Source organism: Tyto alba, unplaced genomic scaffold (assembly GCF_018691265.1).
Source record: "Tyto alba isolate M040663 unplaced genomic scaffold, T.alba_DEE_v4.0 Super-Scaffold_18, whole genome shotgun sequence".
Lineage (NCBI taxonomy): Eukaryota > Metazoa > Chordata > Aves > Strigiformes > Tytonidae > Tyto > Tyto alba.
In genome coordinates, this window is record NW_024881280.1 from 10,003,947 (window position 1) to 10,031,139 (window position 27,193).

The window sequence follows — 27,193 nt, forward strand, 5'->3', positions numbered from 1 at the left end:
GCTGCACCGCGGGGGAGTTTGGCGAGTCCCCCCACCACTGGGCCTCGAGGCACTTAACTGGAGTGGGGGAAGGTAAACAACAGCAATTCTGGGGGACAGAAGGGTTTTTAGGCTTTACCCTCTTATTGCATAAATGCCAGTGAGAATGCCAGGCATTTTGCAGCTAGGGAATCAAGCCAGTAGTTTATTAATGTTTGGTGTGTGTTCCTGCCACGTTGGATGAAAACGTAAAGTATTATTACAGTATTCACCTGTGCATTTAGAATATACGTTTGTTAATGCTGTTTTGAAATGAGGAAACTACTATTTCCAGATCAGCTTACCTCCCTTTGCATTCATGAAGTTAACAATAAAACACTTCATATCTAAAAATTGCTGATTTTTCAGCTCTTGATATTTTCTTTCAGACTCCTGTCAGTCTAGTCATCCATCCGATTCAGTTCATTGTAACAAACTACAGGTTTCACCTCTACAGTGACTCAGGAAACGTTTCCTCTCTCCCCACTTTTCAGAAGCCAAGGAGAGAGAAGGGCAGGTTTTATTCTTTGTATTCTGGAGGAGTGATAAAGAATGACAAGTCCATTTCATGTTCATCTCCTTTCCATGTCTTGAAGGATTGAACTGGTTGGCTGGGAGAGGGCTCCTTTCTCTAGCAGTCTGACGGGTCTTTGCTAGCATGTCTCACCTGTGCATGAGATATCACAGTCTGGAGTTTTTTCCCCTTGGATAAGACTCTTCCTGCTGTTGCTGTATAAGACTTTGAAACTGCTAATTCTCATCAAGGACCCATGTGCCTACAGTCCAGAAAATCAAGATAAGGATTCCTCAAGATTCTCTGCCTGGAAGGCCAACCCCCTTGCTGCCCATGAACTCTGCTGGAGCACAGATCTGTTTCCAGCCCAAACATCTGCTGCTGCTGGACTCAGGACTGCATTTTGATGTCCACTATGCACTGCCAGTGCAAACTTTGCCAGAAACATTAAAAGGGAAGTATCTGATGAAAATCAAAGGACGAGACATGAATGTTATGCCTAATGTACTCTTCCTTCGTAACTCTCCCAGGAGTATAACACAAGAAGTGTGCCCCAGCATCCTTTTGGGAAGGCTATAGCAAGCACATGAGGAATTTCTAAGTGTCATCTCCTTTGAGCTTCATTACAGAATATCCTTCATTGTTCATTCTCATTTTTTTTTCTTCTCTTACAATATATTCACGGATTTCAGAGACAGTGTGTACCAAAGCTGATTTGAAGGGTCTAGAGCAATTTGGAAATAGAGAGAGGCCCAAACTGAACCATCAGCTTTTATCTCCCCCTTAGAAGTGTTCAACAAACCCTTGTTCATTGCAGGGAATCATACTCGTGTGCTGACTTAACCCCAAGTCAACATTAAGGTCACACAATTGTTCATATAGACTCTTTTGTAGTCATAAAATGTTCTTTAAAAATGCAGGGTGAAATGTTTCCTCTTTACCTTGATGGCTTTCCATTTTTTGTGCTGCAGCAGAGATCAACAGTCCTGTTTACTCTCACTTTTTTCCAGCACCTCAACCTGGGTCAGAAGTGATGGGGACAGGCCTGGGAATAATTTATTTAATTGAATTGCAGATGTAAATATAGGCTCAGGAGCATTCAAGTAAATTGTCATCTGTGGTAGACATCCAGATCTCCTAAGAAGCAGAATTTTGTGCACATGTTAAGTTATTGCTTCCCCTTTTCTTCATCTGCCATTTCAGACTGAGTGTGCTGTTGGTATACACATTTTCACTAGAAGTGGTTGCAGAGAAAAATGTCAACAACTAAAACTGGAGGTGGGGAAGACTGAGGTAGGATCTTTGCTGTTGATCCTTTATTTGGGACAACATTGTCCCCATTATTCAAAAGGGGAATAGAACAAGGATAAATCTGTGATATCACAGTGGATGTCTCAGATAAAAACTGTGATGTCATCAATTTACAAGTGCACTTTTAAAATGCTCCAGTAATGATCCCAAAATAGCGACATTCCCATTAATACATTGGTAGAGCCTTACTGTGTGATGCTGTAGTACTGAATTTTAATTAGAAGGAGACTTTAAGTTATATATACAAATATATATGTATTTGTATATCATATTAATGTTACTTACTGTAAATATTGCTCACATATCAGGAATAGATCTAGAGTCCTATAGCAAGTGTTACTTACCTTGATTGAGAAGGCAGAAAGATAAAATCTTGTTTTGCAAAGGTGTGTCAGCATTGTAACAAAATAAGGCAAAACATTATCCCTTACACCTTAATCTCAATCCTATTGAAGCATGATTTATTGGCACATGAAAAAGTACCAATACTCTAAAAGATAGGCCAGATTCTTAGCTGCTCTCAATCAACATTCCTCTGTTGACTTTAAGCCAAGAGGTTGGCCTGGTGTCTTAAAGACAAGAGGCCCAGTCTAAGTAGTTTTAGACTTCACTGTTTGTTAAAATATGCATACTTCTTAATAGTTGAGCACACCCATCACATGTAAGAATATAGGTATTTCTATCCCAGATGAGTCTGATCTGTTTACACTTGGTTCTGGTTCAGCCTGGTTCTGGTGATGCCATGTCACAGCCTCCAAAGGAAAATGAGACATCTCAGCAAGATAATGATGGAGCAGTCAGCAACCAGGGCAAATTTCACTCTAACGCCATGGAGTCTGGACTTGATTCATCAGTTTTCAGTGTATTGCCTTTTGATATTTTGTAAACAACCTTTTACTGCTCTATCAGGAGACAGTGGACAGCAGTGCGTGATTTTCCTCTTCTGTATCAGACCTCACTTTTACTAATCTCTAACCTTCTTTCTCTTACCCATTTCTAATCTGTTCTAGCCTTTTTGATCTCTCTGTCTCCTCACGTGGAACTCTTTTCCAGCCCTATTATTTTTAGCATCTATCCCTGGAGTCAGTCCACTTCAGCATCATTTGCTCTGAGAGAGGCTGAAGTGAAAGCTTGCATGACCGGGATATGCCATAGGTTTACTGGGTGGTGCTTAAACCTTCTAAGCTTTACCTCTCTCCCAAAGGTATGTCCTGACAGCGTCTTTGCTTTTTAGCCACCCCACGAGCGGGCACATAGTCACCTCTGAGGTATTTCTCCTTTGTGGTTACAGCTCACCTCGAAGGAGCCTGTTTTACAGGCAGTGAAGCCATGCAGCCTTGCTGCCGGCACACACTCTCCGCCTTCCCCCAGTGCTCCAGCTGGGGATGTGGTCAGGCTGCTGGCGCATGAGATCACATCCAGCACGGCTACTCCCTGGAAGCCAAAGTGTTGCTTAGTAACCCACTCATGGAAGTACCAGAAGCATTTTTCAATCTGTCACATTGGCGAAAAACACTGGCTTCTTGATTTAGAGGCATTCTGCTGTGCGTAGCAGGGCTGTGCTCCATTACCTTGCATCCAGCGCTATCTGCAAGTGAGGAAATGAACCTCCCATTTAATGGAGGGGCTTGGGGGGCCGGGGGGGCATGGAAGGAGGCAGATGAGGCACAGAAAATATTTGCCCAGGATTGCATGTGAAGCCTTTAGCTGGTTCTCCTGGCATCTAGTCCTCATCTTAACTCCCTTCCCATGGGAGATATTCCCTCCTTATGAAAGTGCACTCCAGGGTCCTATAGCAATTGGCCAAACAGGACCCTGCAGCACCTTCACCTATTATGAGACATTACTGCAATAAAACATGGTGTGTCATACCGAAACTGGATGAGGTATTGCAATATTTATGTTGTAAGCCTCAGTGTCATGGACAATTGCTACAGAATAATGTATGTCTTTTTTTAATGCAGTGGAGTCACAGCAGCTTCACAAGAGCACACAGAAGACAGACCATCTGGGATTACATGGCTTCCTCAGTCATTTTCAAATTATTCTGTTACAGAGAGTTAAATGAAAAACATCCTCTCATTTAAAAATAGACTGTAAAGGCTTTTAGGTTACTCCCTTCCCCTTTTAAGAATAATTCAATTTGGGAGCAAAACATCCAAGAACTGTGTTTTGACTTCCAAGGTTTGATACTTTATCTGGCACTTGTTTATCCCTAAAAATGTCTTCAAACAGTAACTTGAGGGCATTTATTTGAGGTACCTTATTGATTTTGCTATCAAATCTCCTCAGTTTGGAAGTGAAAAGGTATTTTAAACAATGTCTAGCTTGGAGATCTGGGGTCTAACTGGGCTCTTCCCATCATACTACTTCTTGTCATCAGAGAGAATAAAGCCACAGTCTGTGTCCAGCCACGGTATCAGCCATTTCTGTGACTTGCCTCTTGTTGTCAGGATGTGTCCTGAAAGCCCTCTGCAAAAAAAGTGAAGGGGTTTTATAAGGGTCATAGAAGGTCCAGAGTGGTCTGACAACAAGGTGGTTAGACAAGTGTTCCCGAGAGACTCTTTTGGTCTTCAGGGAGTTTCTTACCTGGGATGATGCTCAAGGCAGCGGTGATGAAATTAGCAAAGTTTGTTTCTTGTTCAAAGCCCCTTCAGTGGAAGGTCAGTGACACTCACAATGGCTGTGAGCTAAAGATTAACTCAGCATAAGGATGAAAAAACATCCCACAAAATGAGAAGCTCCTGACTTGATTTCTGAGGACTTTCTGAGGAATTTGGTACATCCCTGTGGTCCTTTCAAGTCTAATAGATAAGTTTGGGTATGGGATAAAGAGTCTTTCAATTATATTGGACGTAGTTGCATTTTTATCGCATGTAGTTTGAGACACACAGAAAGTGATCAAAAAATGTTTCTGATGCCTGGTGTGTGGCCAGTGTAAGAGCAATTGAGGACCCACTGTGAATCCAAGTGCAGGAGTGTCTACATCACACAAATACTCAGAATGAACTGGCTTTTCTAGGGGGCAGTGAGCACTTTTGGCAGGGGAGCAAATGACTGTGAAGGCCTGGTCTACATTTTAATTCTTAGAACTGGCTGTGCCAACTCAGGACTGATGGAAATCTTGCCCTTGTGATGCTTTCCTCTGTGGAAAGAGGATTCAGAGAAGCACTAAGTGTACAATGCATCGTCTGTTTTAGAAGTAACAGGGTATCTATTTCCAGACTTCTAATACATTAACCTTGAAGTTTGTTCGTAATTAAATAGTCTTGTCTTACCAGTTAGCCACAGTTAGCAAAAGAACTGTTGTTATAAAGAGAGTGGGCTAGGGAAGAACAGGTGGACTGGGTAACTTTTAGACAATACTGAGAAAGCACATCCGCTCCCTGAATTCACAGGGGAAGTGCATCTTTTTCTTCGCACGTTCTGCATGACAAAATTATTTTACCCGAGAGAGATTTTAGAGCAATTGAGTTAGCTACAGAGCAGGGGATATTCTAATAATGTTGATTCTTCTTGTTTAGTTTTTGAGGTTTCTATCTGCTCATGTACTCACAGCCTTCTTTTCAATATTGGGGGTGCTCTAGGTTATCTCTGTCTCACCTAACTGGGATCTGCCTGCCCTGATGAAAACAAAAGAATGTGGGTTAGAAGCTGCCCCACTTCCTGGCTTTACACACTCCTACCTATACATGATATATGTGTATGTTGAGTGACTGCATCATACTGGCTTTTGTAATGTAATAATTGTGGTGTCAACTGTGGTTGGAGAAAAGTAGGAATACTTAAAACTGAACATGAATAGAAAATCAAAGTCACTGAAAAGGCGATACAGCTGAAGAACTTTTCTTACGCTGAGCCACCACCATGTTTTCTACAATATGCCAACTTCTGTATCCCCTAAATAGCCTTTTATCCTCTTTGCAACAGAAGAGAACTAGACTTTTATGTCTTTACTCTGAGCTGGTGCCACTGATGTTCAGTCTTTTCAGAATGTGCTGATGAATGGGAAAGCTAACCTTGTCATGGGTTTGCCAACTTCCGTAGCTTCCCACCAAAATAATCTATTGCCAGTCAGTGAATAGCCTGGAGGAGTTTTGGGTGCTGCTGACTGAAGTGTGCCATTGAAATGTTGGTCTTCATGGCAATAGTGATAAGGAGGTTTTGTATTGATGCTTGTGAGAAAAACCCAGCAGTCTCAGATGAAACCGATTGTCCTGTTAGCCACATGGTAAGTAGAGAGGTGAGCCAGAACAACTGAGTGAGGGAAAAAAATAAGGACTCCTGCCTGAAGAATACCCCAGATATCACTCTCACTTCAGAGGAAAAACCCTTCTGCAACCAATTCTGGGGTGACAAGAAGGTGGGCTCACAAGGCTGAGGAGACATTTCACGGTAGTATGTTTGTCACCATGTCTTTGATTATGTAAATGAAACAGAATAGGAGAAAAATGCCTGTCATTTCTTTTATATTCCTTTTCAGCTATGTACACCACCTCCACGTTGCCTATCGCTAACTCCTTTGAGGCGTCCTTGGTATTCGTTTACTTTGGTGGCCACAGAATAAGGTTACAGGTTTGGGAACCAGTACATAATTGTAAAGACAGCTTCTTGTGTTATTTTTTCCCCCCCTTTCCCTCCTTTGTAAAGTGTGAACCTTTCTTTTGAACTCTGAAGTGACTGTATCGTTACAATGTGTGTATGTAGAGATTTGTTTTGACATGGCTTGTGTGGAGGACCTTTGCTCTTCTTGTCTCACACTCAGTTTTATTAAGTGCTTGATAGCTTTGCCAGCCTTTTGTGGGGGAGAAGAGTTGATGAGGTGGGTTCTTACACTTCAAACCTTGGCATTTTTTGAGGGAAATTTGACCAGCTTTACCTAGAGTGGCATGAGAATCTAGGGTGGTCCCGACTGTTCTTCAGTCGTCCCAATCTGATTTATTCCAGGAGAAAGAGATCGGTCTCGAAACCCTCAGAAAAATATGTTGCTTAATGCTATAAGCCACACTGACCAAGGCGGCCCATCAGTCTGTCATGCATGGAAAGGTGCATGATGTTTCACCCCCATCTGAAGGTGTCTATCAGAGCATGGAGTGAATCACACCCTTCGCTCACGACAACTGACGTTGCTCCGTGGACACTAATGGAGCTACGCAGCTTGCACCAGCCAAGGATCAGCCCTTCTGTGTTTTGGTGGTTAGGAAACCCGTGAGTGAAATCCTACAGGGGTTTGAGAGAAGAGGGCAGTGTGTGTTGGACACCTCTCAACTTTGCAGGATTTCTTTGGTATTCATACACATTTGCAAGAATGTATTCCAAGCATCTTGTACTGTTATTAGTAACTTGTACTGTAGTTTGTTAGCAGTGTTGACTACCTACGTAGCTAATATTCTGTTGCAACTTAGAAACAGTGTAAACGATTGCAGAAAACAGGAGTTTAGAACTTGTATGTACTTTTTTTTTTTTTTTTTTTTTTTATATTAAGCACTTCAATTAAAAGACAAGGAAAAATGCTCCTGTAGCCTTTGTTGTACATCCAAACAGATGTATGGAAAAGGAGGGGAGCGCTCTCTTCGTGAGAACTTCCCTACTTGCTTTGGTACTATCAAAAAGACATGGTCAAACTCTGGGAAAGGACTGCTGGATGTCAAAGTTTATTCGGCAGACAGAAGATATCAACCTAGTCCAGTATACATTAGAAACTAATGGTGTATGGCGTCCCTGCAACTGAACCCGGAACATCGGAAGGATTGTCGAGCCTTTGCTAAGTGGTGATTCACACAGACGTGAGTATCTACAAAAGGGCTGGTAACTGGGGAGAACTTAATGAATGAGTCCACTGTGTAATATGTTAGTTTTCCTTTATTTTTGTCACAAGTACCTCAGAGGTCACTGGGAGTCTGTTTATGTAAAAGTGGAGGAAAAGCATCCACAGTCTGGGGTTATTTCAGGAGTCCTGTAAAATTGTGGGTTTGGATACCAGAGGAAGGTACTGGAAAACACCAGCATGAACGGGCAACAAATGGTCCTCACCACACATCCCAGAAATTGCTTTCCACCAACCCCCCCCCCCCCCCCCCCCCCCGGCCCAAATGCGCATATCCAAATACTTTCCTGGATCACTTCACTGTGGGATCAGCATGCGTAAACAGACATCTCTAAAGCGGCTTGTGATTTGGTGATCTCAGCCCAGCTCTTAGTAGCCAGATGCCCATAATATGAAAACAACCATCAAAACTGTCTCTTTCGCTGGCACTGTTTAATCAAAGGGACAATGGGAGAGAATGGCAGTCTTATTTCTACAAAGAGCCCTTCAATGTCAAATTTGCCATACAGCAGAGTAGCATTCACCTCTGTGGCACAGACCACAGCCACTCCGGAGAGGAACAAAAGCTCTCAGACAGCACGCAATTAATCCAGCATCTATTAAACCAAGCACGGGTAATTTTGAAGGAACGTAACAGATTTCTGTTTTAAATTATTCTAAGCACTATTTTTTTAACTCTACACAGTACACACAGCTCAAAGTACAAAACAGAAGGCTGTTTCTGGCAGCTGTTATCTTCCCAGTAGCTGTTTTACAACCCCAGCATCTCATAATCCTGAGACAAAAATCAAGTAAAGCACAGCAGAGGAACAACATTAAAATGCCGCTGGCTTCCCTCTGCCCACAGCCATGATCAGGTGCCCAAAGCAGGAGCAAACAATTAGTTCCATGACCAAGGGAACTAATGAAATCTGGTTTCCTATGGATTTATGACAGTGCGTTGCCTTGGTGCCAGAGACTTGAGGAGTTAGTCTTTCTGCTAATATCTTGAATCCAGATGAGGATTTTATCAGCTATAGTCTCTGGAATGGCTTAATGAACTTTGAAGTGGTGATACATTTAGAAAAAAAGATATATTGCATGCCACATGCAGTGAGAGATGAAATTTAGTGGTGGGAATTTACAAGATAATTTAAAAACACAGATCAAAACAAATACAGCTTGTCTGCTAAGTCCTAAAAAAGGGACTGCTGCTGGTTTTACTTCTGTAATGTCTGTCTACACTTTTTCCAGTGCAACTCTGTTGAATGATAGTGTAATTGCCAATGGGGTAGTTCTAATAAAAGACATAGAATAGTTGCAGCAGTAGAGTTTAAAGGTATAAATGAACAACGTATTTTCACAGAGGAAGAAAATTATCCAGAGATCTAAAATGGATATGTATTTTTAAATTTATTTACAAATGGTTTGGAAAAAAAGATGAAAAGTCAAGAAGTTTACTGAGAATGAAAAACTGTTCTGGGCAGTCAAAACAGGAGTTGACTGTAAAGAGTTGCAGAAGTTTTTCATGATAACGAGGGACTGAATTGTAAAATGACAGATGAAATCTACTGTCAATAAATGCACAGTAATGTTTCTGGGGAAAAAAACCCACCCTAATTATACATGCATAATGAGGGGCTCTAAATCAGCCATCACTGCACAGGAAAATGATCTCAGCGTCGTTGCTAATTCTGAGAAAATGACAGGTCAAGGCTGAGCAGGTGTCAAAAAAGCAAGTAAAATGTTAGGAATTACTAGGAGGGGAGAAAAAGAGGAGAAAACAGAAAACATCATTATGTTCTCTTCATAAATTTGTGGTGTGATCCTGTGCTGGACAGTGTTTGCAGCTTCTCCATTCCTCCCGCTCTGCCAACCCCCCAGCCCAGCACATGTCCAAAAAGCCCGTAGGAGAGCCAGAAGCGGCACGGGGGACAGCGAGAAAGCACTGGTGCTACAGGGCAGCTTCCATGCAGAGAGAGAACAAATGCGCTGGGACTCATTGGCTGTCAAGGGAGATGGCAAACAAGAGACAGGTTTGCAGGCTTGCCAGGAACCAGCTGCCACAGCAAACGAGCTGCACCTCCAGCCCCCGACGTCCCGAAGCATCTTGCTCCTGCAGCTGAGCGGGCAGAGCCCAGCTGTGGGGTGCGCGCTCTATACACACCTTGCTTCTCATATTTTTGGCCCCCAAGCTTCCTTTAAAGGTCATTGTCAGGGAAAGTTATTTCCCCAGCCAGCCTGATACTTTGGTTCTCACATCTTCTACTAGCAGAGTTTATTTCTGTTTCTGGGTATGTTTTCCTACCACTTTAGTATGTGCCCATACTGGGGCAGGAAAATCTGACACTTTAACCGTAGTCCTTCTCAAGCAAGTTATGCTGTGCCTGCTTATTTCATTAGGTACAGTTGGTATAAGTTTATCAAACAGCTTGTTATTGAAGCTTTCAGCATTTTTCTGGAACAAAAACTGTATGAAACAGTAAGTCCAAACTCGGCAAACCACAGCTAAACTTAGGGGGTGCGAACCAAGCACCACATAAGGTGACGGCAAACATCCCGTCCACTCCTGTGGGACCAGGATTTCATCTGTAACTGTAGGAGCTTCCTAAGAAGTTACAATGGTGATCACAAAGATGAAAGGAGGCTTTTCACAACAGTAGAAATTGATTTAATGGCTTTTTATAATGTGTTCCCAAAAGGCCCTAGTGCAACTATCTGTTTTGATACCACAATAGCTTACTGCTGTGCAGCCTCTGTTTTAATGATTTTTTTTTACATGTCCACTTTATTCCTGGGTAATAAGAATCCATAGGAATTGAAAGAGCCTCCTCCCCAAGGCTGCCTGACTGTGCCAAACAGAAGAAAGACCCGTCAGTCTCCAGGAGAAGCTCCGGAGAGCAAAAGTACCTCCCCTGCAGCCTGACCTTAGCAAGGAGACAGGGGACTCAACATTCGCGACAGGCGGCAGCTCCTTTTAATAAATATTTCACGGCAGAGAACAGCAGACTTGGGGAGAAAATGGAGGGCAGGGTTCAGCCTGTGACGCAAGGTGATGTGACCGGACCTTGTCTAGCAGGGCTGGAGGCCACCTAATTGGCATTCCCGCGCCATGCTGACGAGGAGCATTCTGTAGTCCTCTGGGAACGCAAAAGTAATTAAAAGGCCCCTCAGCACGCAGTGTTGCTAATGGACTATTGCCTGCCATGTGATGTTTTTGTGCTCAATTAGAGCCAAGCAACACAGACTGCTAAAAATTCACGTCTCCCTCCAAGGAACACTTGGGTGGACCAAGCCTCCTTCTGCTTCACGGTGGCCCTTGTCATGCATCACCCTGCAGCGTTTGTGACAAGGAGCTGAAGGTAGAGGCGATGGCTTGGCTTTGTGCATCACTCTCTTTGCCGTGCTGCAGACTGTGCTCCGGCACTGGGAGCCTGAGCGAGCGAAGCTGGTGGGTTTAGAGCAGCCATCCTAGCACACCCAGGCACCTCCACGGTGACCTTGAGCTGCAGAATGACTGTGCATATGGTGTGAAGCAAAGGCCCTGGATCTCTTCCAGGCGAGAGCTCACCCGCGCATTGCATGTCTGCGTGGACTTCTGGCTTCTCCTAGCGCAGTGCAAGGCTTAGTCGGTGCCAGCTGCGGCTGCCTGGCAGAAGAATTCCTCCAATACCCCCCCGCCTTTCTCTGCGCAGATCCTGTACGAGATGATGCTGAGAGACCTATCAACACCTTTTGCATTTTCTCAGGAGTGATTTGGCCACCTCAAGGCAATTTCTCCCTGCAATCTCAGATTTGCCTTCTGTCCAGGCACCTCTTTTATTTACCAGCTCTGCTGTTGAGGCTGCCTTGCCAGGTCTGTGTGCCTAATGCCTTGTTTCTGATGCTCTCACAAGCCTTGATTTGCTTTGCAAGCCATCAGTGCTTCATTCAGGCCAAAACAACAATTCGTCTCCAAGGTATGGTCGGTTGAGTATTCATGGGCTAAACTTTAGGTAATTAGCATTGTTAATGTTCTCTGTGTGATATTACAGCAGTGGGCCTCATTAAAATGTTCTCCTGGGAGAAGCCAGGCGAAGAGTCAGGTGTCAGCTTTGCTTCATGTGGAAAAGCCTGGCTGTTATTCTGAGAGAATTATTTGTTTAAACAGAGGATTTACACATGACGGTGTATTTAATCCCTTGTGCTTCTGACAGTCTGAGAGGTGGGCTGAGCTGCTGGGCAGCATCTGGCGTGGCTCAGATGGCCAGCCCCTGGCAGCCCCTCTTCCAGGAGGATATCTGGCCAGAGGGAGGAACTCAGCAGCAAGGATCTCCATCTCCTCTGCCTGGGAAAGCCTCGTGCCTGTGGGATCCTCCCCAAAACACAGACAGCAGGCAGCAGGCAGCAGCCTGCAGGCTGGTCCCCCCCGGTGCCCACAGTCTCACCCCATCAGAAGGCCCTGTCAGGTCCTGCCCCAGCAGCTGCCCTGAGCAGCCAGAGACTAATGACTGCTTTTAAAAGAAAGGAGAAAGACAAAAGGCCACCGAGGAGATCAAGCTGATCTGAACCGAGGGAAGTGAGAAGAGAGGTAGAGGTTGCATTTAATTCTCTGGAGGAGATTTCCTGTTCTTGCTACCAAGGCGGCTCCGATGGGGAGACAGGAGAAGGTGGTAGTTCTTCCCACCATGGACTAACCTCCCTCGGCGTAAGGTTGCCATACGAGCCACCCTTGTGGCAAGTGCCATGGTGCTTCCTGGGGCAGCACCAGCCCCTGCTCCTTGGGGAGGGGATGGCATGGCCCAGGGCCACCTTCCTGTGGCACCACCAGGAGCAGTGCTGGTCACCCCAGCCTGCCTCTACATCTTACACAGGGAGTGGGAGAATTGAGCACGTTACCACACTGGGCAGAGGAGTTATGCCCCGGTAAGAGGCCTGGAGGAGTGCATATACCTCAGGTACTGGGCACGACATGTGTGCTCTGCAGGAGGCTCTGCATTCGCTCTGTGACCTTCCCAAGTCCTTTTCCCCAAGCCTGCCAGCAGCTGGCTAGGCAATTATTTATGAACAAGAGTTGAGCTTCTTCAGCTGAAGGTGGTAGCTGTGGACAGATGTCAGTGCAACACATGGGCACGTACCAGCTGTTCGCAGGCTCTGAGCACAGGCAGGCAGAGATGCCCATTAACAGAGACAGATACGTAGGGAGATGCGTGCTGGCTCCAGACCTGGCCAGCCAGTGACTGCACAGAATTTAAAGCATAAATGCTGGTACTGTTGTTATTTTTATAGTTTTTTTTTTTTGTTTTTTTTTTTTTTTTAAAGTTTCACCCAGTATGCCCCCAATATCGCTTACTGGCGAGCCTGCAGGGGAGCATGGACAGCTCTGCTTGTGCCTGGGGAGAATGGCCACCTATGTGGCCAGCTTGAGTGCTCATCCCCAGGCAGACCCTCGTGTTTTGAGATGCCACATGTGACTGTCATCTCGAGACCCTCTGAAACCAATGGCTTCAGCTTCTAGGTAAGTTTCTCCAGCAACACATTTTGTTGCTATCTCCCTTGGTGGTGTTTGTCAGGCTGCTCGGGTGGGTAATGACCGCGTCTGAAAGTCACTCCCTTCCTTTTCATTTTAGCTAGTTAGATGTCCTTGCTTCCCATGGATCTTCGTTCTGCCAGTAGGAGAGCTAGGCAGGTGGCTGGAAGAGCAAAGAGATGGAGAGATGCAATGGAGGTATCGGATTCCTGGTGTGAAGAGAAGCTGAGGGCCTGGGTGGGACTGCGGGATGGCGATAGGTGAGTAGGAGGAAGCCTAACAGGATGGAAAGGGGGAGGGAAGAGACTGCAGGATGGGGATGGGGATGGAAGATTACCTGCCTGCAGGGAGAGGATTTGTATAGTGGGATGATGTTTTGCATCAATTATGCAAATCACCTGGATGTTGTGCAATGTTTTCTTGGTTTTGCTGTTTTGGTAGAGGATGGCTGGCTGCTCCCCACACTGCTGCTCCAGCCACTAGCAAAGGAAACTATGTCCTTCCCACAGCTCTACTGACACCATCAGCTGTCAGCACCCAAACTCAGATGCAAATGAACAGATCCATCTTGATGTCTGCTGAGTTAAAAAAAAAATAATAAAACAAATGACAAAAAAAAAAATATGTGAGGGCAAAGGAGAAATTGGGCTTTATCTAGTGAAGTCCTGTAGTTCAAAACCTTTCCCCATCACCCCAGACAGTCCAGAGGCTCACCCTCTAACACATCATTTTCATGTTGCTGTGGGAGGGCAGAGTAAAAGCTAAGATCCCCATCTCTCTGGAAGCAAATGTGGTGATGGGGGTGTTAATGGCCATCTGTCTGTCTTACCAGTGTTATTTAATAACTTCTGTTGGATTTCCTGCCTGGTTTTATCCCAGCTTCCAAAGGAAAGAAGACTAAGGCTGTCATGAAATCATCTGCTTCCAGCTAATGCTTTTTAAATTCCTTGGTCATTTCAGCCAAGTGTGATAAAACCGTGTAGTTGTTAGGGTCTTATAAATTTTATGAAAATGTACAGATGAGCAGGGTAGGGAGAAGGAGTGTGAAACATCTTGTTAGTCCCTTCTGAAGGAAAGGACACAGTGTGACATTACACCATATTAAATACTAGGGAATGAGAGAGAAAGATTATGAATGCCCCAGCTGAATGGAAAATTGCAATTGGAGGCTGCATCTTAAAGGCATTGGAGAATCCCATACAAAGCAATAGAAAAACATAGAAAACAATGCATCGTTTCTTCTGCTGCTCATGGAGCATCATATCTCACGCTGTGGTTGAAAGATAAAAATGCCTGTTGGAAATTACACAGTGGACAGCAGCAGGCCAAGAGCACAGGAGGGTAAATGTAATTGCCTTGGTCAGCTCTTCTAGTAAACACATCAGCTGGTTCATACTGGAGTACCTCCACTGAGGCTGGTACGCTGTTTTACACCTGCCGAAAATCTGACCCATCAAATTTTGTGCTGAGGGAAGTGTTTAGTTCTTCTTTCACTAATAAATGTGTAATACATCAGCAAAATTACCTGTTATACCAGGCCTTACCTGCTCTTTTAGGAACATTTCTCCAAAGCTAAATCCAGTCAACATCCCTGTTGTTCTGGGCCTTCTCAGAGCTGGGAGGAACCTGGGGTGAAGGAATGACAAAGTGTAAAGCTTAAGAGGAGCTGTTTCTACTCTTGAGCCTGTCCAAACATCCATAGTCCCTCCATGCCCAAGCCTTCGGTGTTTCCAGAGGTGGCCTGCATTTCAGCAACAGGACTTGTGAAAAAAGGTGTCCTTCCTCGGGGCTGCCACACAAATGGCTCTTGGAAAAAATTGACTCTTTCTGTAGCCAGAGCATTCAGCCAAGTCAAACTGCAAAATTTGGGTCTACATTTTGGCTGGTGCCTGGTCAGGGTATTCAGAGTAGAGCTTTACTTTGCCTTATGGGTTGGAGGCAAATAGCTTGCTGCAAAGCCTGTGCCATACCCAGACCTTCATACATACCTGGAGCTGAAGCCATGGACAGAAATTCCATGTAAAAATGGGAATCACGTAAGAAAAACAGTTGTGTTTCAGGAGAATTCAGAGCAGGTTTTTATATGGTGGTAGAGGCCAGAACAGTGCGATATCAACTACTAACATCTTTACTAATAACACTAACTTTGGAGAATCGCTGGGCACAGGGATTTTATCCCATTTAAATGTAGCTCTCCTGCGCTTCCTTTGCTGTGAACTTGCGCAGATGAAAGGAAGAATAATAACTATCTCACAGGCAAGCAGTTCCACGTACCGGAGATTAGCAGAGGCACCGGCGAAGCGCGGGGCTCCTGCCGGGTGCTGACATTCCTGCGGCGCTGAGCAGAGCCTGCATTCAAATTATTCTGAGGATAGCTGGCTCTTCTGCAGGGGCAGCCCGGGGAATGCGTCAGGGACCGGGCCGAGGGGTGCTCGTTATTCACAGCTCCCCGAGCGCAGGAGCGTCCGCTCGTTATCTGCCCGACGGACTGGTGTGTGCATCCTTTCCTCATGCTCTGGTGCACGTGTGCGTTTCCGTGTGCATCTGTGTATCTGTTTCAGGGCTGACATGTTCATCTGATGATACATATTTAAATAATGTAAATAATTGACATGCAATAAGGAAATGCGCTTTATCAAATGAAGCGAGACCAGGCAAGGCCCAGCATCAATTCATATTCATACGCTGTGCATTTCCTCCCTGTTTAATCTGTGTTTTAAAGGAACCTATCCCTAGTGGGAATTCCACTGCCAGCCCTCACCGGCCTCGTTTTGCGCATGGCGTGCCTTCAAAACTAATCCATCCTCAAAGCCAGAGGCTCATGTCAGCTTCATTTTGAGAGTGAGCATTTAATTTCTGCTTGCTCCTGTCCCTTAAAAAACCCCCAACATTTAAGCTAATAAAGGGGAAAGACCAGGGAGGGAATAGAGAAACAGCAACCTGACTCTCCGTCCATCCATCACAGCTAAAGCCAGCATTTTATTATGAAGATGGATTTCTCCTTGCCCTCTCTCTACCCTGTGTTGACATTAGGACTCTGTGTAAGGCTTCCTAGGCCCATTTCTCCTGGGTTTAAATTCAATGCCCCTGCACTTCCTTCTCCTGTCTTTAAAAGTTTCTTCTCCCCTCCGCTTATTTTGTACTGGCAGCATAGAGTTTTGAATGACTGAACAGGGACTTAAATTTGTAGTGCCCAGTGATCCTGATGGCAAGCGCAGGGTGAACAGTTCAAATCTTCCCTAAATCCAGCTCACTTTTGATCCAGCCGTGCGTGTACCCTTTTCAGTCTCTGTGCCTCCAAACATTTGTGGTGTTCCTTCTTTGTTTTTGGGAATGTGTGGAGCGGCGCTTTTATTAATTGTGCACTGCAGCCTGCGAACAAATTAGCATGTGTGCACAAAGGTGCTTTCCTGGCCACCCTATCCATGCAGCTACGCTTAATTGGTGTGAGCATGGCAAGGGAGAAGCTGTCAGGCAGGCACTGCATTTAGCTTCGCTCTTTCTTCCCCTCTCACTCAGGAATTCAGCTACGTTATTTTTGAATTGGAGTCTCTAGGCATCTTAATTTATGCTGCAACTTTCTTATTGTCCCTGGAAATGCAATTGGAAAGAAAAAAAATCCGTGCAGAGGATCTTTAGGAGAGGGCAAGGGAAGCTGCCGATGATGATTATGCAGTGAGACAATCAGCATAAAGAGTGGCTAGTGCCTCTGAACAAAAAAGTTATTGGTAAAAAATGGCAGCTTTGATCAATTTGTGTTTTCATTTGCTTTTGTGCGAGGCTGTAACCCTTTAACTTCAAGTCTAGCCATTAAACTCAGTCTGCTCTTCCTTGAGAAAGGACTACAGAGGAAAAAACTCTCTTCCTTTCCACCTTCCTGTTTCAGGCATTTTGGATTAGCACAGCATCTCCGAGTTTATGCCTGATGTTTCTTCACCTCCTTCTGAGCCTGGGATTTTGTCTTTGGCCTGTGCTGCTTTCCTGTGCTTTGTCCTGTTTTCACTCACATACAGGCCATGAAGAAACTGCATGTCTTCAGTGTTTTCAAGCTGGGGGAGGGTGATGAATGCACTGCTGGCCAGGGAATATGCACCGAGGAAGCCATCTAAAGCAAGACCCGAGCTCCTCAAAACAGTGTGAAGAAGTGGTTTTGTGCACTTTTCCTGCAAAGCTGCAAACTGGAGGGAGAGCTTCTGCTGCTGCACCTGGAATGTCCCCCCCGGCCTTTACCTCCAGGGTTTGTACCTCTTGCGGGGCAAGGCGGGGGGAGCCTGCAGCCACTCCTCAGCCAGGGCGTCCCCCAACACGTCCCCAAAAGAAATCCTGCCACAGTGGGTGGTGCTGGCACCTCAACCCTCACAGGGGGTCAGCTGGTGGTAGCACAGCCCCTTCCGTTCTCAGCATCGCTGCTTCTACAGAGTCAGTGGCCCAGCAGCACTCGGTAGTCCATAGGGCTGCAGGAGAAAGGAGAAATTAGCATGCATGTCCCTGTGCCTCTTGGGCCCACAGCATCCAGGTCTCATAACTCTCCCTTTCTCTGTGCTGTCCTGATGCCTCTATTGTTTCTCATCAGCTCTCATTATGGTGATTTAACGTCTTCTGCCTTTCTGGGGCAGAAATAGCACTCGTCCTTCCCCTGCATCTTCAAGACAACGCTGTGCAGCTGCGGAGAGTCCTTGAGAGTGCATTAGTGGCAGCTCTGAGCCACACCATCTCTTACTTATCTGCTCCAGACAAGAGATTGAATTCCCTGGTCCTGCAGACTATAATGAAAAGATGAATGGGAGACCAGGGTCGTTACCTGGGTAGAGCAGAGCTGTCATGCTCTCCACAGAGGCACTGATTCAGCTCCCCCTCGGTGCTCCCACTCAGGTACGTTGATGACAATTAGGAGAGTTGGTTTTGGTACTGTCAGAACAGTGCCGGTTGCCTGTTTGGACCATGTGTAAATGAGGAGAACCTCCACAGGGCACAAAATCCCTGGGAGGTGCAAGACTTGACTTTTCCATGCTTCTTGCTTTTCTGTGTGTGTGCAAGGCAGGGTGTGCTGCCCAGACACTCAATGGAGAGAGAAACCGAGGCACACTATGGTGTGCCTCAAGACATGGTGCAGGGTTAGTTTGTGCTGAAATGACACAAACATGTGTCTGTCCCAAGGCCACACACTGCAACAGACGATTCATTTAACATAAAGCTTTGGCTCACTTGAAATAAAGGACTTGCTGGAAAACAGTCCCCAAAGTCACTGAAAGATACGGCTGGACTCAGCAGCTCAACACCTCCCGTAGAGTTGTTCAAAAAGCAACAAGAAGCTCATCTGAAATGTGGCCTGAGGCTTGCTTGGAAGCCAGCTCCGGGCTGAGAAGTCTGCTTTGCCCACCAACACCCTGGCCCAGTGCCGAATGCAGCCTGCCTCCACCTGAGCTGACACGCTCGGAGGGCTGCCCCAGGCTCCCTGAAAACCCAGGACCCCTGTGAAACATTCATCAGTCCTAGACAGCCTGCAGCTGAGCCCAAGCTTAGCTTTGTGTCTTGCACAAACTGAAAAGCCAAATAGATTTTCCTTGGTTTCACTGCACCTCCTGTTCCTACTCTTTGTCTCTCATATGCAATGCCACTGCTGTTTGTTTTCTCCTAGGGATGAGTCCAATTTGCAGTGGCATCTTGTCCTGCCATTTCTGAACACACGAAAGTCTTCAGTAATTTTTTTACAGAGGTGGACCCAGCTTCTCTGGTTTGCAGTTTTGTGCATCAGCTTCCCCTTCCCTCTCCCAATTCAGAGCAGCCTGAGCCAGGAGGGACAATTTTGTGTTGGTACTGGGAATCTGATGGGGAACCCAGTGTAGGAACTGGAAGCTGGATGTTTCTGGACTTTCCAGAAAGAGGCACCACTGGGAATTTTGTGAGTGCAGAAGGTTGGGCAGCCCGGGGCACTGGCCTCAGACAAGAACCACCCTGGTTCCCTGCAAGAAGCTCTTCCTCATCCCTCCCCTTTGGGTTTCTGCCTGATCAAGGAGACAGGTGAGTTGTGATCTTGAGGAACTGTCACGGGAAGAGAGACAGGGAGACCAAGGGCAAGCAGATGATGATGGGAGGTGTCATGGGAGTAGTGCAAACACAGGAGGACAGAGAAAAGAGGGAGGAAAATGCAGACTTAATTTTCTGCTGCAGTTTCCAGGGAAGACAACCTTATTCTCAGCAATGAAAAGGTTAATTCCCTTGACAACCTGCCCCCCTTCTTCCCAAAGTCTATCTCAGAAATAATCAAACTATTTAATTAATATTGCACTAGTCCAAATAAGTACGATCATCTTCCAGGAGTATATACATGTAGGGCTATAATTAGCAGCCTCCTTGGCACCAGCCCACATGAGCTGACAGGTCAGTTTCCATGACATACTACATTTTTCCATATCATTGCTCGGTCATGAGTGACTATGAAATGCATTAACCAGACTCAGCAGAGATGCGGGATTGGGTGAGCCATGGTGGGGACCAGAAGAGAAGCAAGTAATTTTTCTTGTTGGGAACTTGCTGAGAATCATAAACACCTCTGTTAAATGATTACCTCCTAAACTATATGTTTTTGAAGTATGGTTTTCAAGTAAACTGAGAAGTGAAATTTCAAAATTTCTGTATTTCCTAGTGATGGTGAACCATTTCTTCCCTGACTGAACTTCTTTCTCCTACTGAGGTGGAGGGTAGCACTTTGTCTATCCCACTGGAAGATGTCTCTTTTTCCAACAGAGGCAGATGGATGAAGGAGAGATGACACCTAAACCCCCCAAAATGTTCTTGAATGCCTTTTTCTCCCAGACCTTGCTGTTAGCCACTCAGGCATGACAGGACACGTAAGGAAACACAATTAAGTTTCAGACTGGAAATGAACTTCTGCCTGTGGAGGAAGGTTGGTTGGTTGTAACCAGAGCCTTTGGGAGGCTGAGTCCTTGAGCGTCGCGGTCCCCTCACTGCACTTCCTGAGATTTTCCAGCTTGTCATGTCCCATACTTTGCAGCTGTGTCCCACACATTGCAGCTGTGTCCCATACATTCCAGTCAGACAATGGCTAGGCTAACCAACTGGGAAGTAAGGGCAGAAATGAACCTTTACACAACTTAAATACAAGCACTCCCCTTGGCCTGACCCCATAAAACAAGGCTTAATTAACTTAAATAAATAACTTAAATAAATTAACTTAATTAAATTCTGCAACTGTAGTCAACCAGCTTCACAACATTGTTTTTTTCCCTCAGGAAAGACACCACCAGCATTACAGTGAAACTAGCTTAGGATTTTGTTTATCTTTTCAATAACCTATTGCCTTTTTTTTTTTTTTTTAATATTTCTGGAGGTTTTCCCTTATTTCAAGAAACTGTTGCTATAGATAATCTATATACATTTAAATAAGTAACAGCTTTTATGGAAATGCCTCATTATAAGTTGAAAAGCAAGCAGGTCATTAGAATAAATAAAGTTAAAATTTTCAGTGAGCAAGTGAGATAAACGAACATTTTGCTGCAGAAAGGGATTTTTTTCTTCTCAGAGAATGCTAATTCATCTAAACTGAAATTTTCCACAGAAAGATGACAATGCACTTGGTAGCAAACTCTCCTGAAAGGAACCAGTGAACAAATGAAAAAAAACCTGATTAAAAAAGCTATTTTGATTTGAAATGTTCAATTTTGACCATCTTTAATGTCACACTTTAAACAGCTTTCTCTTAATTATGTTAATGTCAAATTGAATTACATATTAAAATGTAAAGGTAGAATGAAATAATTTCCTTTTACCTAAGCCCAACACTTGGATCAAAATGAAAGTCAATTTTTTTCCTAACTTAATTCAGAATTACTAGGCATTTTCTGTTTCATTACATTCTGCAGCAGAAGAATGTTTAAACCATGAAAGTCTCACCCTCAAGTGAAAAAAAAATATTTTCTACATAGTTCTTGGGAGCAATGATAGCACCTAAAAGACTCCTTGTGAAAGCATGAGATCTTGGCCTTGTCCCTAGAGGCACCCGACTGGCATTTGACAGATTTGTGATGCTGCAGTAAAAGGTACAGGAAATCTGCTGAGGGCTGCAAGGTTTGATGATGGAAAAATATGGAGTATAGGAACAGAGGCATTCTTATTCTTATTAATATTATTATTATTATTATTATCATCATCATCATCACCATCATCATTATTGTTATTATTGTTATCATTAAAGTTATTAATAAATGTTCAAAATAGACACATGCATAAATCTAGAAAAAATATCAATGAGCAAATTCTCACCTTTTCTCTTGCAAAAATTTTAACATCCTTATTTTGTCACTTAGATATACATGTTGTGTTTTTGCAAGAGCAGTTGGGTGGGCAGAGGCCCAGTGAGGTAGGCACCCACACCAGAGTCCTCCAGTCTCCCTGGGTGCTTTTTGACTTCCTTGCTGGAAATTCAGCCCTACATAGTGTACAGCAATGGCTCTTGGTTTGGTACCATGTTGACTCATTATTTAACTGGGTTTCTGCTTGGCTGTGAGATCCGATGATGCCTTTTCTGCATTGCTCCTCACTGGCCCACTCAGAAGAAGACCCATGCTGCAGTTTGGGTGGGAACGCAGAAGTACTGTGTTTGAAGGGCGAGGAGGGAAAGGAAGGATGAAGTGTTTAGGGTGCGTGCAGGTTTCGAGCCGATGCCCTGCCTGGCTGCCAGGAGGAGACAGGAACATTAATGCTGGCCCCCACCTACAGCTGGACAAAGATGCTAACAAGGAAAAGTGCCTCCTTAGCCAAGAGAAAGCCAGTGGAGGAATGGCTGCTGTGATGGGTGAGGAAGCATAAATCAGATGTTTTTATAGTGAAGTTTTCCTGCTGAGCCTCTTGCCCAGGCCTCCCGCGATGCCTCACGCGTGGCTGCCACTGGTCCCCCCGTGCTGGCAGCCATGGATTGTCCTTCACGCCTCAGAGCATGCAGGGCTCTATTATGCACTCGCATGTCTCCCTCAAAATTGGCACCATCTGGACCACCACCTGAATGTCATTTTTTCCTGCACAGCTTCTCACATGATTTGCCAGCTTGTGTTTGTGATTTGGAGGAGGGGGGGTGTGAAAGGTGGTGAGGTCTGGCACGAGTCTTTTGCATAAGCAGTGCCGCTGACAGAACTTTTCTCTAGGATTTAATTGATCTCTGCACCTCTTTGGAAACCTGTGCCACTTATTCAGAGGAGCTCCCTAAATCTGTATCCCTCAGACTCCATCCAGCAGTAAGTGAAGTGCTGCAACCCCTCTAAAAGAATAAATACATTGACCAGCCTAAGGACTACCTCAGAAATAATAAGCAGATTTTTGTTTGCAGTGCTTCTACAGGGAAGGGAGAGCGTGTCGGGATGGGACTTGGAGGGGCCAGTCTGCGTTGGGTGGCTGGTGGCTCAGGTACCGTAGGCTTCTTTTCCCCAATCTTCTGTCACAATCTTCTTTTTTTTTTTTTTTTTTTTTTTTTTTTTTTTTTTTTTCCCCACAATCTTCTTTTTAGGAGTTTGCTGTATTCCAGGACACGGACTCTTAAATTATATTTTTATTTCATAAATCTGACAAATCTGGTCTGTTGGCCTGTTACTACAGGGTACATTCTTGTACCAGTTCTACCTTTGCTACCAGGCAGTTGCTGTATGAATGTCACAGGAATGTTATGCAAAGGCCACAACTCATATAGGCTATACTCAGATGGCAACTACACACACTGTCCAGTTATACACGATCCAGCTACAACATGTTTCTGGGATGAACATTGGGCCATAGGGAGTGAAATTATTTGCATACACCAATAAAACACAATCAGGGCAGACAATACAACATTTAATAATGAAACTCTTAAAATACTGAAATTTTAATAATAAAATAATAATAAATATACTACTTCTTAAAGGGAAGCTTGGAAAAGAAAGTTCAGTGTCTGCTGCCTTCACAAAGACCTTGAGGAAATGAGTTGGTTGTATTGCGATCAGTAAATTAACAAAATTTCTAGTTAAAACCTCTTTGAAATCATGCTACCTCACAGTGTATGTCAACCAAACAAGGGTTTTAAATGTTTTAGCATATGCCGACACACAGTCTTAACACTACTACATGTGCCATCACTAGTGAGCTAACCTGAGAGTCACATGTCTCTGCCTCCCCTGGTACAAAAGATTGTGCAGTTGCCACCATTGTGGAAGCTCTGCAAACACACAGATGTTTTCTAGGTAGCTGTGAGCACTGATCCTCAAGGCCAAGGAGGTCTAGCTATCACCACACCAACAGAGCTGATGGAGAGCCAGGAGCCACGGAGAGTGGCACCATCTCCAGGTGGGGACTAGTCACGTGGAGACGGGGTGACACCTTCACTGTTATTAAGAGGAGGGATTTGCCATTTTTGTTCTACCTCATGGTAAATTCATTAAAAAGAAGGGAGTGGCCAGTGTGGGCTCTTGCTCAAGGAAGGAGAAAGCAGGTGCCTTGCTGGGCACAGCTCATGAAAGTACCTAAAGAGGCTATACGTGTACTTGATAGAGATACCTCCCATTCATATTCTCACTGCAAAATGCAACCGCGGCAAGTCCTCCAACAAGCCCAGGGTAAGGGAAACTTCAGGATGACACATTGCCTCCACTGCTAAGGAAATTCTTTGCCATTCTTCACCATTAACTGTCATTTTATCTGCAGCCTAGCTTCTTTTTTTTTGTGTGAGGCTCTCACACTGCTGCGTCCCCACCTGCCAGGTCTGTCCTGAGAGATAGGGATCTGCTTACATAACTTTTGGTTTGGGGGAACTGATCACTCTAGGTTTACTGGCTCCTCTCATTTTACCAGCCAGTAAGGCTGTATCATCAGCTGTATCGTATCATCTGCATCCTCCACATTTATAAAAAAGCCAGATCCACCATGAGACAGCCATGTAGCTTGGTGGCCTTCTGGTGTAGTCTCTGTGAAAACTCTCCTAGTTTACAGCCAGAAAATATTTGTTTTAGAGACCAAGGCAAAGAACATACCCATTCTTAATTACAGGGTGGAGAAAGGCTGTTCACAGATGACTACAGGTAAGAGGGGTAGGGCTGTAGGGCTGTACTAACTAAAGGATTTTCCATATCTTTCTGGGAAAGAAGCAGGTCTATGTCAGCCAGCAGAAGGTCTGTCAGTGAAGGGCTGTGGGTCTCAGCCTTTTATTTGAAATTTAACTTCATTGCAATGTCAAGAACTCAGCTGCTGGTTCAGCACAACTCTAATTAAATCTGTATGTTATGTCCCTTTAATGAATGGTGTAACAAATGGCAGTAGGCATTGATCACATATCAAAAGTCAGTTAATTTTGGCTGTTCCAGTAAAACATGAGCAGTACTTGCACGTAGCTTCAGAATAGCTCTTAACCTGACACACAAATAGATTAAGACACAAACACAGAGTTAACACCAAGGAAACTTAAGGAAAAACATGCTTTTGATCAAAATGCTGGGAGAAGAGATCATTTTCCTCCTGAAGTGCCTGTGCGAAATTTGAGTAGAGGATGGATGGATGGATGGATGGATGGATGGATGGATGGATGGATGGAATAAGACAAAAGAAGTGCTTGAAATCACTGACATGTTGCTTGTTTTTAACAGAAGGAACTGGTTTGTTTGATTTTTTGTTTTTGTTATTTTTTGGTTGGTTTTTTGTTTTGTCTTTTTTGTTTGTTTGTTTGTTTGTTTGTTTGTTTAAATAATCAACTACATCTTCCATGAAGTCCAGGGGGCCAAGAATTGCTCTTTGCCTCCTAAAAATTGAGTCTTGGAGTGGTGCCAACTCTCAGAGAAATAAACTGCTAGCCAGTGGCAAGAAAATGTAATTTGATTTATTGTATACCTTTAAAGTGAGTGGTAGGCCTTTTCTATGTACATTAAAACCAGCATCCTTTTATTTATGGACTGGTTATTTCTAGTAGCCTTAAGATACAATTATTATCTGTCCAAATGAAAAACCACCTGGGTGGCAAGGCTGGAATACAGGCTTGCTGGTTTTGCCCAAACAAGGAGACTCTAACGACTTTCATGGAAGTTTTAGCTACATAAATAGTGCAGGCACCTACCCTGCTGCTGGATACAACTCTGTACATCCCCTGTGTTCGGAGCACAGCAGAGGACACTGACTACAGTTTTTCAGAAAATAAATAAACAATTATTTAGGTTTGGCTGTTTTCAAATCCCTTTTCTTTCCAGAGATGGTCCGAGTTAGAACTTAACTTAGAGGAATATTCCTGGAAACAGTCAAATGAAAACAAATACCAGAGAAAGGTTGAGCAAACCCAACTGTAACAGTTGTGTCCAAACTTTTGGGCGGCAGAGACAATACCAGATGACCTGCATGTCCAAGCAAAACTAAACAAAGCTCCTTGAATTTTAGCTATCCAATGCCAGTAGCAACCGCTTTGCGAATGAGCTGCAGATCAAGAATTTCTCCAGGAATAATTATCTGGCAAGTAAATATTTGGCAAGTATATTCAAATAGTGAATAAATCTTGGAGATACTGCAATCTACTTGCAGGCAATTTGTTAACACAAGAAGAGATGGAATTCGTCAAAGACATCTTTACCCAGGAATGACAGGCTCATAGGCTAATAGAAATTAATTTTCCATCTCTAATATTGGGCACTACTTCTGCTTGGTATCACAGACCTTGACACTCCTTTGGCATGTGATGTTGAAAACAGCCAGTTGCAATTTGTGCTTGCTTTTAAATTTACAGTTTAGCCGAAGGGGAGGAGAGAAATGCTTCCTGTTGGGAGCCAATTCACCCCTCTGCTGGGCCCACACAGAGTATGCACCATGCTTTGAAGTTCCCTGTAAAACCTCAAAGCAGCCTGTCTGTGAGGTGCAAGCTTGCATGGCCCCACCTGGCCCTGGAGGGAGGTGTGCCACCCAGTCTGTGACCTCTCTGAATGTGGCCGGGGCAGGGACAGGTTGCCTCAGCATGTGTGTTTGAGGTTAACACCTTGTGCTTTGCCTGCGCTTCTAAGTCTCCCATCATCGCTGTTGTGTAGTGGTAATGAGCCTAGTATGGATGATGATATCCCCCTCCATGACAATCATAAATTGCACCCCTGATGCAAGTGCTATCTTAAAGAAATGACCCTGTACCTCAAGCCATTATCCAAGCACGATGGAGAGGCAGGAGGTGATGGCCAAGTTTCACACACGCAGGAGCTCATCAGCCTCAGGGGAGCTGAGATGGTGGGAGGGCAGCAGGCCAGGAAGATCAAAGGAGTTTCTGAGTCGCGGACTTATCAACTGGGTCCTTGCCTCCAGGGATGGGGACAGAGAGGGTGGGAAGGGGGCTCGCTGGGACCTCTTTCTCAACCTCCCCTCCTGTGGGGACCTTCCATCAGCCTAAGTGGAGCCCCTGCTCCTGCCCCGCTGAGACAAAGCCGGTTGAATCAGGTGGAGCTCTGCCCCCTCCGCTGTACATATTGCCAGCGGGGACCCCGCCACAGCGGGTGCTTCTGTGGTCTTTCAGGGGAACAAGTAAATTGGATCATTTCAAGTGCGCGCCCACACAAATGCTCAGCTGGGATGAGTCACCGGAGGAGGCTGGTAATCTCAGCAATGCCTCATGCCCGGCTGCAGCCTGAGTACAGCACTGAGGGGAGCACACATTATCTCCAGATAAGAGCACCTGCAGGGTATACTATAGGAAAAAAACACGTTTGCCTTATTTTATGGAGAACTTGTTCAGAGAGAGCCCTACTTGACTTTGGAAATATCTGTTTGAACATATGTATGTATCGACCAAGCATGATGGTACAGTGTTGTATAAAGCTTTCTCTAACTTGACTGCAGGATGGTTGTATTACATGCAAATAAAAAAGCCCTGTGGGTATTATACAAGCCTATTCTACGGAAATAAATGATTCCAGGAGTGGCCTAGGCAGTTTTAACACATTTTATTGGAACTGTTTTCAAAAAGACCTTCACTTATTGCAGCCAGATGCATTAGTTTCCATGAGGACAAATGTACAGGGTTTTGAGAATGTCATGT

The 27,193-nt window shown here is 44.7% G+C and overlaps 1 protein-coding gene across 1 annotated transcript in view; it reads left to right on the top strand.

Annotated features, from left to right (window-relative positions):
• The window catches only part of DPF3 (double PHD fingers 3), a 202,302-nt gene extending 194,914 nt beyond the window's left edge, over positions 1-7,388 (top strand). The window contains exon 14 of the transcript XR_004405963.2: positions 7,329-7,388. The gene's annotated coding sequence lies outside the window, so the exon portion shown is untranslated. The remainder of the gene's footprint in view (positions 1-7,328) is intronic.
• Positions 7,389-27,193: the final 19,805 nt, after the last annotated feature.